The sequence below is a fragment of the Aegilops tauschii genome, chromosome 5 (genome assembly GCF_002575655.3).
Source record: "Aegilops tauschii subsp. strangulata cultivar AL8/78 chromosome 5, Aet v6.0, whole genome shotgun sequence".
In the NCBI taxonomy this organism is placed as follows: Eukaryota; Viridiplantae; Streptophyta; class Magnoliopsida; order Poales; family Poaceae; genus Aegilops; species Aegilops tauschii.
The window spans coordinates 12,177,969-12,189,474 of NC_053039.3; positions in this window are offsets into that span (position 1 = coordinate 12,177,969).

Below are 11,506 nucleotides of genomic sequence, written 5' to 3' on the forward strand. Positions count from 1 at the left end.
GGTAACGTGGCTTGGGGTAGGCGGTCTCCAGATCGACGGGCTGGACCTCTGATACCAGATGTAAGGGAACCGATCTAGCCTACGGATCTAAGGAGGGGGAGATGCAGGAGGGGGTAGGTGAGACGAAGGGAGAGGAAGGGGATAAGGAGGAGGAAGATCAGCTTCTCTCCATTTGGTTCAATTAAATCACATCATGCCTTACAACTGGCCACACTTGGCCCTTTAATACACCACTCGACTCAGCTACTCCTCCTGGCTTGGTCCCTCCTTGGCTGGTTCGCTTCCTGGCTTGTCTGGGTCGCTGACCGTGGGTCCCACCATTATAGACCAACGGGCGTTGCTTTGATGCCACTCGTACAGCCTGAGATGTCCGTCAGACTCGAATCTCATGTACTGAAATGAGCGTGCAGGAGGCAGGTCGATCACAATGTTTCTGATTGAGTGTGTGGGTGGGATTGAGGAAGGGAAGATGTTCAGGCTCCCATTGATTAGCGCAATGTATGTAGGTTAATCACTTGTGTTTCCACCGTAGTATGAAAAGCTTCGGTAGTAGGTCTGTTGCTGCGTTGACCCTGTAAACGCTTGCAGGCTAGCATGATGAGCAGCTAGATATAACTGATCGCTGGCAGCGTTGCTGGCGTTGGAGATGTTGGGCGTCAGCTTCATCCCTTCCATTAATGGCTGCCGGGGAAGCATAGCGTCAGTTGGGTGATCGAAGGACTGCCAGACAGGCAAGTTCTTTTGGTTGAAGAGAAGCAGATTGCCAGACTCTGTGATGTTCATTCCAACGAAAGATTGGCCGGATGTGTTGGTGGACCAGACGAGGCTGCCATAGTAATCCCGAAGAACCAAGTCCCCATCTGCGGTGAAGTTGAGGGTGCAACCGAACTGGAGTGGGCGGCCAAGGTTGGCGGACCAAACGACCGCAATATCATCACCGCTCCAGGAGGCGAGTGGTAAGACGCATATTGCAAAGAAGTACCTCTGGTCAGATTTCCTACAGGGGTAGTTACAGCCTGAAATGTCAATTGCATAGATCGCTGCAGCGAAGGATAGGTGGGACGGACTGGAAGAGCACATACGAATCTGTGCTCCAGACAGCGGACAATTTGGCAGTCGCGTTGGAGGCTTGAGAAGATGGATGTGCAGCGAAGACTAGGAGCAAGAGCAGCCATGTGAAACAGCTTGTGGAACATGGAAGGAAGGTGCCCATATTCATGCAGCGACGAACGGACAAGCAAGTGATAACTAACAAAGCAGGGAGCTGGCCGGTGTAGCATCAGCTGCTGATCAGCAAGGCAAGGAGGAGGGCTTTGGGTATGGGCGAGGAACAACTGTCAACTGTTCTTCTACTCATCTTGAGGTCTGTGCTGTCTTTTTCTGTTTCACCCTTTTAGCCAACACTGGTAGAAAAAAGCCCTTTAGTCCCGGTTCGCAACAGCCTTTAGTCCCGGCTGTGCAACCGGGACTAAATATGCGCGACTAAAGACGCCCCTTTAGTCGCGCCTCTTATGGACCGCGACTAAAGGCTTTACTCCCGGTTCTTGTGGCTGACCGGGACTAAAGGCCCGTCCACGTGGGCGCCCGTGGTCCGTCGGGGCGGAGGACCTTTAGTCCCGGTTCTCGTGGCCAACCGGGACTAAAGGCCTCCACCGCAGGTTTAGGGTTTTAGCCCCCCTAAACCTGGTTTCTTTTTAGTTTGGAGTGTTTTATTTCTTTTATATTTTATTTTGTGTTTTATTTTAATTTTGATAAAGTTTCAGTACACATATTCTACGCTACTATATACATGCATATGAAATTTCAAACAAGAAGAATTCAAGAGGAATATATAATATATATTCAATCTCGGGTGACCATATACAACTTCGAACAAGTTTCCATACACAATTAGGATGGATGACCATATACAACTTCGAACAAGTTTCAATCTTGGGTATGCATATAAATTTCTTCGTCCTCGGTATAGTGTTCTCCTTTAGGATTGATGACTTCCCTCATGAAAAATCCTGCTAATTCTTCTTGAATTGGTCGGAAGCGAGCTTCTGGACTAAGCCTCCTCCGCAAGTTATCCGTCGCGTTCCGCACGCTATCCGATGCCTTCCGCTCAGAGGTGTGTCTCCGGATGTTCTCACAAACATAGTATCCACATAGATTGGTCCCCGGTGGCTGCTTATCCACATTAACTAACCTTCTGAAATCTAGCTCATGTTTGAATTCACCGACAATTTCTTCTGAGAACCGTCTCCAAACCCTACAGGGCAAAGAAAATTAAATGAACAAGGGAGTTATTAGTTACTTGATATTAGGAAATGAACGAAAGAGACCGATCGATATAGAGCTCAAATGATTGAAAATAATTACTTTTGCAGCATTTTTCTCATGTCGGCCCAACGCTTTGGATCCGAATCCATAGAGTCCATGATTAGAACTCTGGAGGTGTGAAGTTCAATATTTAGCAGAATCCAGTGGAACCCGCGAACACGTTACATGCACAGTCATGCATAACTCATCGATTAGACATACCATGCATGGAGTAAACAAAAAAGAATGGGCACAAGAGAGAAACACTCACCCAAAATGGTAAGGAAATAGAATATGACTTTTGAGTTGATGCTTTCTAAGAAACTTGTACAAGTCTTTCTCCACGTCTTCGGGGTGATGTTGTAACACATGTCCATTAACGATATGTGGGTCAATGAACCCAACATCATGGATGTTTCTTATTTTGCATTCCCAAATCTTCAATCTGCATAATAGCGTATGCAACAATATAGTTAGGACAATATATATATATATAGTGCAGGCAATGAAGAACGAGATGAGGTAGAAATAAATCACTTACAGAACGTAGCAACTCAGCATAGATTTGTCGAGGTCGCGCAGATTGAACAGCTGGAACAATTCACTCATATGAACTTCTACAGAGTACCGTTTGGTGTGATGCTCATCTGTAACATCCGTATAAACATATTCTTTGTCGGCCCATGTTATGAATTGCTTGTACTAACGTAGCAGATTTCGCATTTGTGGTGGTAGACTCTTTTCCCGCGCAGGCTCGACGAGAGGCCCATTCCGCACATATTGTAATGTTATCTCACATACTGGCGCATCCTCAAGGCCTAAGAAGGCACGAAGAGTCAAACCCATCTCGGACGCTTGTTTCATGGCACCCGCTACGGTCAATCCAAGTGCTGCCGCAGCTGCTATGATCTCGGGGTCCTCTTCCGGACCGGCTTTCACTATGAGCGGGGGGATCGATTGTTTCTTCTGCATCCCGAGCTGGTCAACTTGTTTCCCACTTTTTTTACTTTCTTCTTTCTCCTCCTTCAATATTTTTGCTTGCCTACGAAGTTCATGTCCATAGTCGTCAGGCATATTCAGCTCGGCTTGGGACGGTGTCGTCAAAAAATCCTTAGCCCACTTCTTTTGCTTCTCAGTGAATACTTGCTTGGGCTCAGGCTCTTTTTTCGCCTTCATATCCGCCTTCCATTTCTCATAATCAGCAGACGCGGTCAATTTGGTTTCAGCTTCACTAAGTTCCCCAGGCCTTGGGAGGAGAGGCTTCAGTGATGGCTCCGGTACCCTTGTGGTCTTAGGTACATAAGGGTCCGGGTTAATAGTCCAGGAGCGGGTTTCCTTGCTGTCCGCCTGCTTCTGCTTCTTCGCCGGAGGTGGATTGGGGGGCGTCGTACCCGCCGGAGGAGGATTGGGGGGCGTCGTACCCGCCGGAGGTTGTGGATCGGGGGACGGCGTCGAATGGCGTGAAGGAGGTGTAGGTGAACCACCACGACCACCACCACCGCCACCACCACCACCACCACCACCATCGGAGGGGGGTGGACTTGCTAGCCTTGGCGCCTCGCCTGGAAACACTATGTACTTCTTTTTCCATAGACTGAACTGGCGCTTGACATCTCCAAGTCTTCTCTCCCCTTCGGGTGTAGGTTTGTCAATCTCCAGGTCCTCAAACCCTTGGACTATGTCTTCCACCGTGACACGAGCATAGCCATATGCAATGGGGTTGTTGTGGTGGAGTGCTCCAGGTGTACAGGGTAAAGCACTACCGCTAGCTACCTTCGTGGAAACGTTCCCCACGGGATAATGCAGATCACATTCTTTCATCTCCTTTACATCATCCACGGGGTAGTGAGGCTCCGGTGCACGAATCTCGATCATCGGTGCACTAGCACCAGGCGGGGCATCCGTGGAAGCCACGCTGCTTCTCCGCTGCTGGCTTCCGCGATCCGCTTCATGATCTTCATGCGGCCCTGCAGCCGATTTTTCTTTCACTAGTTCATGCACAGTCTGCTTCAACTCATGGAGTTCCGATGCAAACTTCGTCATAAGATCTGCATCCCGGTCCATCTTTCTCTTACGGCTTCTGTAACAGTACGGGTCATTGTCCTGGGAAAACCCTACTTTCCACGGAACTTTGCCTTTGCCTCGTACACGTCCTCCGTGTTCATCATTCCCGAGGGCTGTTGTCAGTGCGTCTTTCTCTCTGTTGAACTTGATCAAGCCCTCTTGAGCTTGGGTCATTGCGTCAATAAGGGCTTGGGTGGGAGCAAACTGTCTCTGCCGGTGAACACACACCCCTGTCTCCGGGTCTAGCGATCCCCCATGCCCGTACCACCAGCTTTTGGCCCTTGGGTCCCATCCCTCTGTACCTAGAGGGATTCCTCACACCCTCAGGTCCTCCTCCATCTTCTGCCACCTAGGCTCCGAAAGGCGGTATCCTCCTGGCCCCATAATATGATGGAACTTTTTCTTACTCGCATTATCCTTATTTTTTTCGATATTTCCTTGAAATGCTCCGATTGCTTTTGCCTCACAAATTCTGGCCAATCATCTTTTAGTTTCTCATGTTGTCCATTGAAATCCGGAGTCTTGCCCTTGTTGACATAGTCACGGGTTAAATTTTTCTTGAAGTTCCGGAATGCTTCGCCCATCTTCTGAAGAGCGAACTCTTTAACTAGCCTCCTCCTCTGACGTCCACCCGGAACCTCGTTACCGAATTCATCGACTTTGTTGTATTCCGGAGGTAGAATGAAATGTTCCATAAGCTTTCTCCAGCAATCCTTTTTCGTTCTCTTGTCGACAAAACTGAAACCAAGACGTGCCTTCTTTGGCTCCTTCCATTCCTGGACGGTGATCGGGACGTTGTCTCTAACAACGACTCCGCATTGGTTGATAAACTTTGAGGTGTGCTGTAGGGGCTTGCCGGTTTCACTGACAAACTCAATGGCATATGTTTCTCCTGTTTTCATCGTCTTGGATTTGCCACGCTTTGTCGTACTCGATCCGGAGGGCTAAAAAAGAAAGAGAGTCGCGCGCGTTAATACATATGTATTCACATTTCAGTAAGTTTGTATCACGAGAGGCTCAATGTATATATATACCTCGCCGGAGGTGGTTGCTACTTGCAATTCGAGATCGTCGGTTTTTGACGGTTGACCTCCGTCGACAATGTCCGTTCCTTCACCTTCTTGATCATCGACAATCTCTGTTCCACCGTCAAGGTTCAGAAAAGAAGAGACTACATCCTCTTGTTGCTCATATTCTGAGCCCGGCACATAAGGAATCTCGTTGTTGATGATGCCCATTAAATAACGTTCAGCCTCCGGATCCCTAAGCGGCTCGGCTCTATCGTCCGCCATATGTCACTCCTGCATGTAGTAAAAATTCTTTAAGTATAAAGGAATTAAAAAATAAGATTAAGGGGACATAGAGGAGGAGGAATTAAAAAAATAAGATTCTTTAAGTAAAAATTCTTTTTTTCTTCTTCTTCCTTTCTTCTTCCTCTTTCTTCTTTCTTTCTTCTTCTTCCTTTCTTCTTTTTTCTTTCTTTCTTCTTCTTCCTTTCTTCTTCCTTTCTTCTTCTTTTTTTCTTCTTCCTTTTTCTTTCTTCTTTCTTTTGGTTTTCATTTGGTTGTCATTTTTTTCTTCTTCCTTTTTCTTTCTTCTTTTTTTCTTCTTCCTTTTTCTTTCTTCTTTCTTTCTTCTTTCTTTTTTTATTCTTCCTTTTTTTCTTCTTCCTTTTTCTTTTTTCTTTCTTCTTTCTTTTTTTCTTCTTCCTTTTTTTTCTTCCTCCTTTGTTTTTCTTCTTTCTTTTTTTCTTCTTCCTTTGTTTTTCTTCTTCCTTTGTTTTTCTTCTTCCTTTTTTTTCTTCCTCCTTTGTTTTTCTTCTTTCTTTCTTCTTCCTTTTTTTTCTTCTTTCTTTTTTTCTTCTTCCTTTGTTTTTCTTCTTCCTTTTTTTTTCTTCCTCCTTTGTTTTTCTTCTTTCTTTTTTTCTTCTTCCTCTTTTTTCTTCTTTCTTTTTTCTTCTTCCTTTGTTTTTCTTCTTTTTTTTCTTCCTTTTTTCCTTTTTCCTTTTTTCTTCTGTTTTTTTCTTCTGTTTGTTTTTCTTTTGTTTTCTTTTTTCTTTCTTTTTCCTTTTTCTTTTTTCTTGTGTTTTCCTTTTTTTTGTTTTTTTCTTCTGTTTGTTTTTTTGTTTTCTTTTGTTTTTTTCTTCTTCCTTTGTTTTTCTTCTGTTTTTTTGTTTTCTTTTGTTTTTTTCTTCTGTTTGTTTTTCTTGTGTTTTCCTTTTTTTTCTTCTTTCTTTTTTTCTTCTTCCTTTGTTTTTCTTCTGTTGTTTTCTTCCTTTTTCTTTTGTTTTCTTTTTTTTCTTCCTTTTTCCTTTTTTCTTCCTTTTTCTTGTTTTTCTTCTGTTTTTCTTTTGTTTTCTTCTTCCTTCTTTCTTCTTCTTCCTTTTTCCTTTTCCTTTCTTCTTCTTCTTCCTTTTTCTTCTTCCTTCTTCTTCTTCTGCCGGCGCGCGGAGGACGGCAGGCAGGGCCAGCGAGCGGGGGGCGGCGGGCGGCAGGGCGTCGGGCGGCGGGCGGCAGGGCGTCGGGCGGCAGGGCGTCGGGCGGCGGGCGGCGGGCAAGGGCAGCGCACGGGCGGCGGGCAAGGGCAGGGCACGGGCGGCGGCGGCGCTCACTGGGGACGGGGGCGGCGGCGCGCAGGGCTTCGGCGTCGGCGTCGGCGTCGGGGCAGGGCTTCGGCGTCGATCGGCGTCGGGGCAGGGCTTCGGCGCCGAGAGAGAGGAGAATGGGAAGTGGCGAAACTGCCAAGTGCAGTATATATAGACGTACCTTTAGTCGCGGTTGGGGAGGCGGACCGCGACTAAAGGTACCCTTTAGTCGCGGTTGGCCACACCAACCGCGACTAAAGGGTACCCTTTAGTCGCGGTCCGCCTCCCCAACCGGGACTAAAGCCATTGTGCTGGAACTGGCGCGGTGCGGTGGGATGTTTAGTCCCACCTTGCTAGCCGAGAGGCTTCGACAGTGGTTTATAAGCGCGGCTGCGCTCACCACTTCGAGCTCCTCTCAAATGCAGGCTTATGGGCCTATTCTGTCACTATGTGCTTGTGGGCCTACTGGGCCTTCTGTGGGCCTGAATCCTGGCCCATTGATGGGTTTCTAGTCGTATTCAGGCCGTGGTGGCCCAGTAGGAGGCATATTTTTTATTTTTTGCCTGTTTTTTGTTTTCTTTTTTGCTTTATTTATTTTGTTTTGTTTCTACTTACATATTTTGTTTTGTTTCTTTTTTGTTTTGTTTCTTTTTTGCTTTATTTATTTTGTCTTGTTTCTACTTACATATTTTGTTTTGTTTCTTTTTTGCTTTATTTATTTTGTTTTGTTTCTACTTACATTTTTTGTTTTGTTTCTTTTTTGTTTTGTTTCTTTTTTGCCTGTTATTAAAATTTATTTTATTTTGTTTGTACTTATATATTTTATTAAAGTTTATATTATTTTGTTTCTAATTCATTTTAAAATATTAAAAATACAATTATATATCAAAAAAATTCAGAAAATAAAACTAATTCATTTTAAATTCTTAAAAATACAAATAATATATCAAAAAATCAGAAAAATAAAACTAATTCATTTTAAAATCTTAAAAAATACAATTATATATATCAAAAAAATCAGAAAAATAAAACTAATTCATTTTAAAATCCCTTGAAGGTTTGACAAAGGTTTGATACATCATTCAGTTCATCGACCAAATACAAAGTTTGGTACAATAAATTATTACACATCAATTCTTCCCTTGTGTCCCTGCTTGCTTACGATTGTGCCGTATCCATGGAGCATCCTCATCATTTAACTTAATGCTTGGGTCAGTGTTCACTTTGAAGGGCGGAATTTCACCAAACATATTATAATCTTCTGACATGTCTGTCTTGTCCTCCACTCCCACGATGTTTCTTTTCCCTGAAAGAACAATGTGGCGCTTTGGATCATCGCATGATGTACTGATCGTTTTCTTATCTTTCCGTTTCCTCGGTTTGCTACTCATGTCCTTCAAATAAAAAACCTGAGCGACATCTTTGGAAAGGACGAATGGTTCGTCAAGGTAACCTAGATTGTTGAAATCCACCATTGTCATTCCGTATTGCTCGTCCACCTTTACCACACCTCCTGTTAGCTTGAACCATTTGCACCGGAACAAAGGGACCTTAAAGGAGGGTCCATAGTCAAGTTCCCATATCTCCTCTATGTAACCATAATATGTGACCTTTCGCCCATTCTCGGTTGCTGCATCAAAGCGGACACCACTGTTTTGGTTGGTGCTCTTTTTATCTTGGGCGATGGTGTAAAATGTATTCCCATTTATCTCGTACCCTTGGAAAATCGTTATAGTCGAAGATGGTTTCTTGGCCAACATGTACAGCTGATCTCCAACATCATTGTCATTCATTAAATGTTTTCGCAACCAACTGCCGAAAGTCTCCATGTGGGCCTTTCTAATCCAGGATTCAGGCTTCCCCGGGTTGTCCGAGCGTAAAATATTCTTGTGTTGCTCGAAGTACGGAGCCACAAAGCTGGAATTTTGCAGAACTGTGTGGTGTGCTTCAGTCATAGAATGACCGTCCATACATATCGTGGATTTCCTTCCGATCTTGCCTTTTCCACTTAGTCTCCCCTCGTGCCGCGATTGAGGAATACCAATCGGCTTAAGGTCAGGAACATAGTCAATACAGAACTCAATTACCTCCTCATTTCCATAGCCCTTGACGATGCTTCCTTCTGGCCTAGCACAGTTACGAACATATTTCTTTAATACTCCCATGAACCTCTCAAAGGGGAACATATTGTGTAGAAATACAGGACCGAGAATGGAAATCTCTTCGACTAGGTGGAGCAGGAGGTGCGTCATAATATCGAAGAAGGATGGTGGGAACACCAACTCGAAACTGACAAGGCATTGGACCACATCGTTCTGTAACCGTGGTAGATCTTCTGGATTGATTACCTTCTGAGAGATTGCATTGAGGAATGCACATAGCTTCACAATGGCTACTCGAACATTTTCCGGTAGGAGCCCCCTCAAAGCAATCGGAAGCAATTGCGTCATAATCACGTGGCAGTCGTGAGACTTCAGGTTTTGGAACTTTTTCTCCGCCATGTTTATTATTCCCTTTACATTCGATGAGAAGCCAGACGGGACCTTCATACTGCTCAGGCATTCAAAAAAAATGACCTTCTCTTCTTTGGTAAGAGCGTAGCTGGCACGACCTTGAAACCATTCCGGATGCCGGTCATCTGGGTCTTTCAAAAGTTGCTGGTCCTGCCGTGCTTCCTTTGTATCATTTGTCTTCCCATACACGCCCAAGAAGCTTAGCAGGTTCACGCAAATATTCTTCGTAACATGCATCACGTCGATTGCAGAGCGGACATCTAGGACTTTCCAATATTCTAGCTCCCAAAATATAGATTTCTTCTTCCACATGGGTGCGTGCCCGTCAACTCCCCGCGGAAATGATTGTCCGCCAGGACCCTTTCCAAAGATGACTTTCAAATCCTTGACCATATCAAATATCTCAGCACCAGTACGTTCCGCAGGCTTCGGCCGGTGATCTGCCTTGCCGTTGAAATGCTTGCCTTTCTTTCTTACGTTATGATTTCGGGGAAGAAATCGACGATGACCCAGGTACACGTTCTTCTTACAATTAACCAAACGTACACTTTCAGTCTCATGTAAGCAGTGCGTGCATGCATTGTATCCCTTATTTGTCTGTCCCGAAAGGTTACTGAGAGCAGGCCAATCGTTGATGGTTACAAAAAGCAACGCTCGTAGGTCAAATTCCTCTCCTTTGTGCTCATCCCAGACACGTACACCAGGTCTGGCCCACAACTGTAAAAGTTCATCAACTAATGGCCTTAGGTACACATCGATGTCGTTCCCGGGTTGCTTTGGACCTTGGATGAGCACTGGCATCATAATGAATTTCCGCTTCATGCACAACCAAGGAGGAAGGTTGTAGATGCATAGAGTCACGGGCCAGGTGCTATGGCTGGAGCTCTGCTCGCCAAAAGGATTCATGCCATCAGTACTTAGACCAAATCTTATGTTCCTTGCGTCAGCTGCAAAATCTTTGAACACTCTGTCGATCTTTCTCCATTGCATTCCATCAGCGGGGTGTCTCAACTCCCCGTCGGACTTACGGTCCTCTTTGTGCCATCGCAACGACTTGGCATGCTTTTTGTTCATGAACAGACGTTTCAACCGTGGTATTATAGGAGCATACCACATCACCTTGGCGGGAACCCTCTTCCTGGGTTTCTCGCCCTCAACATCATCACCAGGGTCATCGCCTCTGATCTTATAACGCAATGCAGTGCATACAGGGCATTCATTCAAATTCTCGTATTCACAGCGGTAGAGGATGCAGTCGTTAATGCATGCATGTATCTTCAGAACCTCTAAACCTAGAGGGCAGACAACCTTCTTTGCTTCGTACGTACTGGCGGGCAACTCGTTATTCTTCGGAAACATATTCTTCAACATTTTCAGCAAATTTTCAAATGATGAGTCACCTACACCTTCATGTGCCTTCCATTTTAGCAAATCCAGTGTGCAGCCCAGCTTTTTCAGACTATTATCGCATCCTGGATACAATGACTTTTTGTGATCCTCTAACATGCGATCCAAATTCTCCCTATCCTTGTCAGTTTCGCAGCGTCTCCGTGCATCAGCAATGGTCCGACCAAGATCATCAGCGGGCTCATCATGTGCCTCTTCTTCACCTTCACCTAACCTTCCCCACCTTCAGCATCATCCTCCATGAAAGTATCACCGAAATGATCATGATAGTTGTCATCGATATCATCCCCTTCTTCATCTTCTTCCATTCTAACCCCTCTTTCTCCATGCTTGGTCCAACAATTATAGCTTGGCATGAAACCGTGCCGAAGCAGGTGCATGTGAACGTCTCTTGAGGAGGAGTAACCCTTCTGATTCTTACAGACAGCACATGGACAGATAATAAAACCTTGCTGCTTGTTCGCATTTGCCACTACGAGGAAATCTTTCAAACCCGTAGTGAACTCGCCGGAGAGTCGGGGACCGTACATCCATTGCCGATTCATCTGCATTATTATTATATAAAGTATATAATTAACCATCATGCATTTGTTAAACTAACTAGCTAGAAATAATACAAATTAAACAATGAACT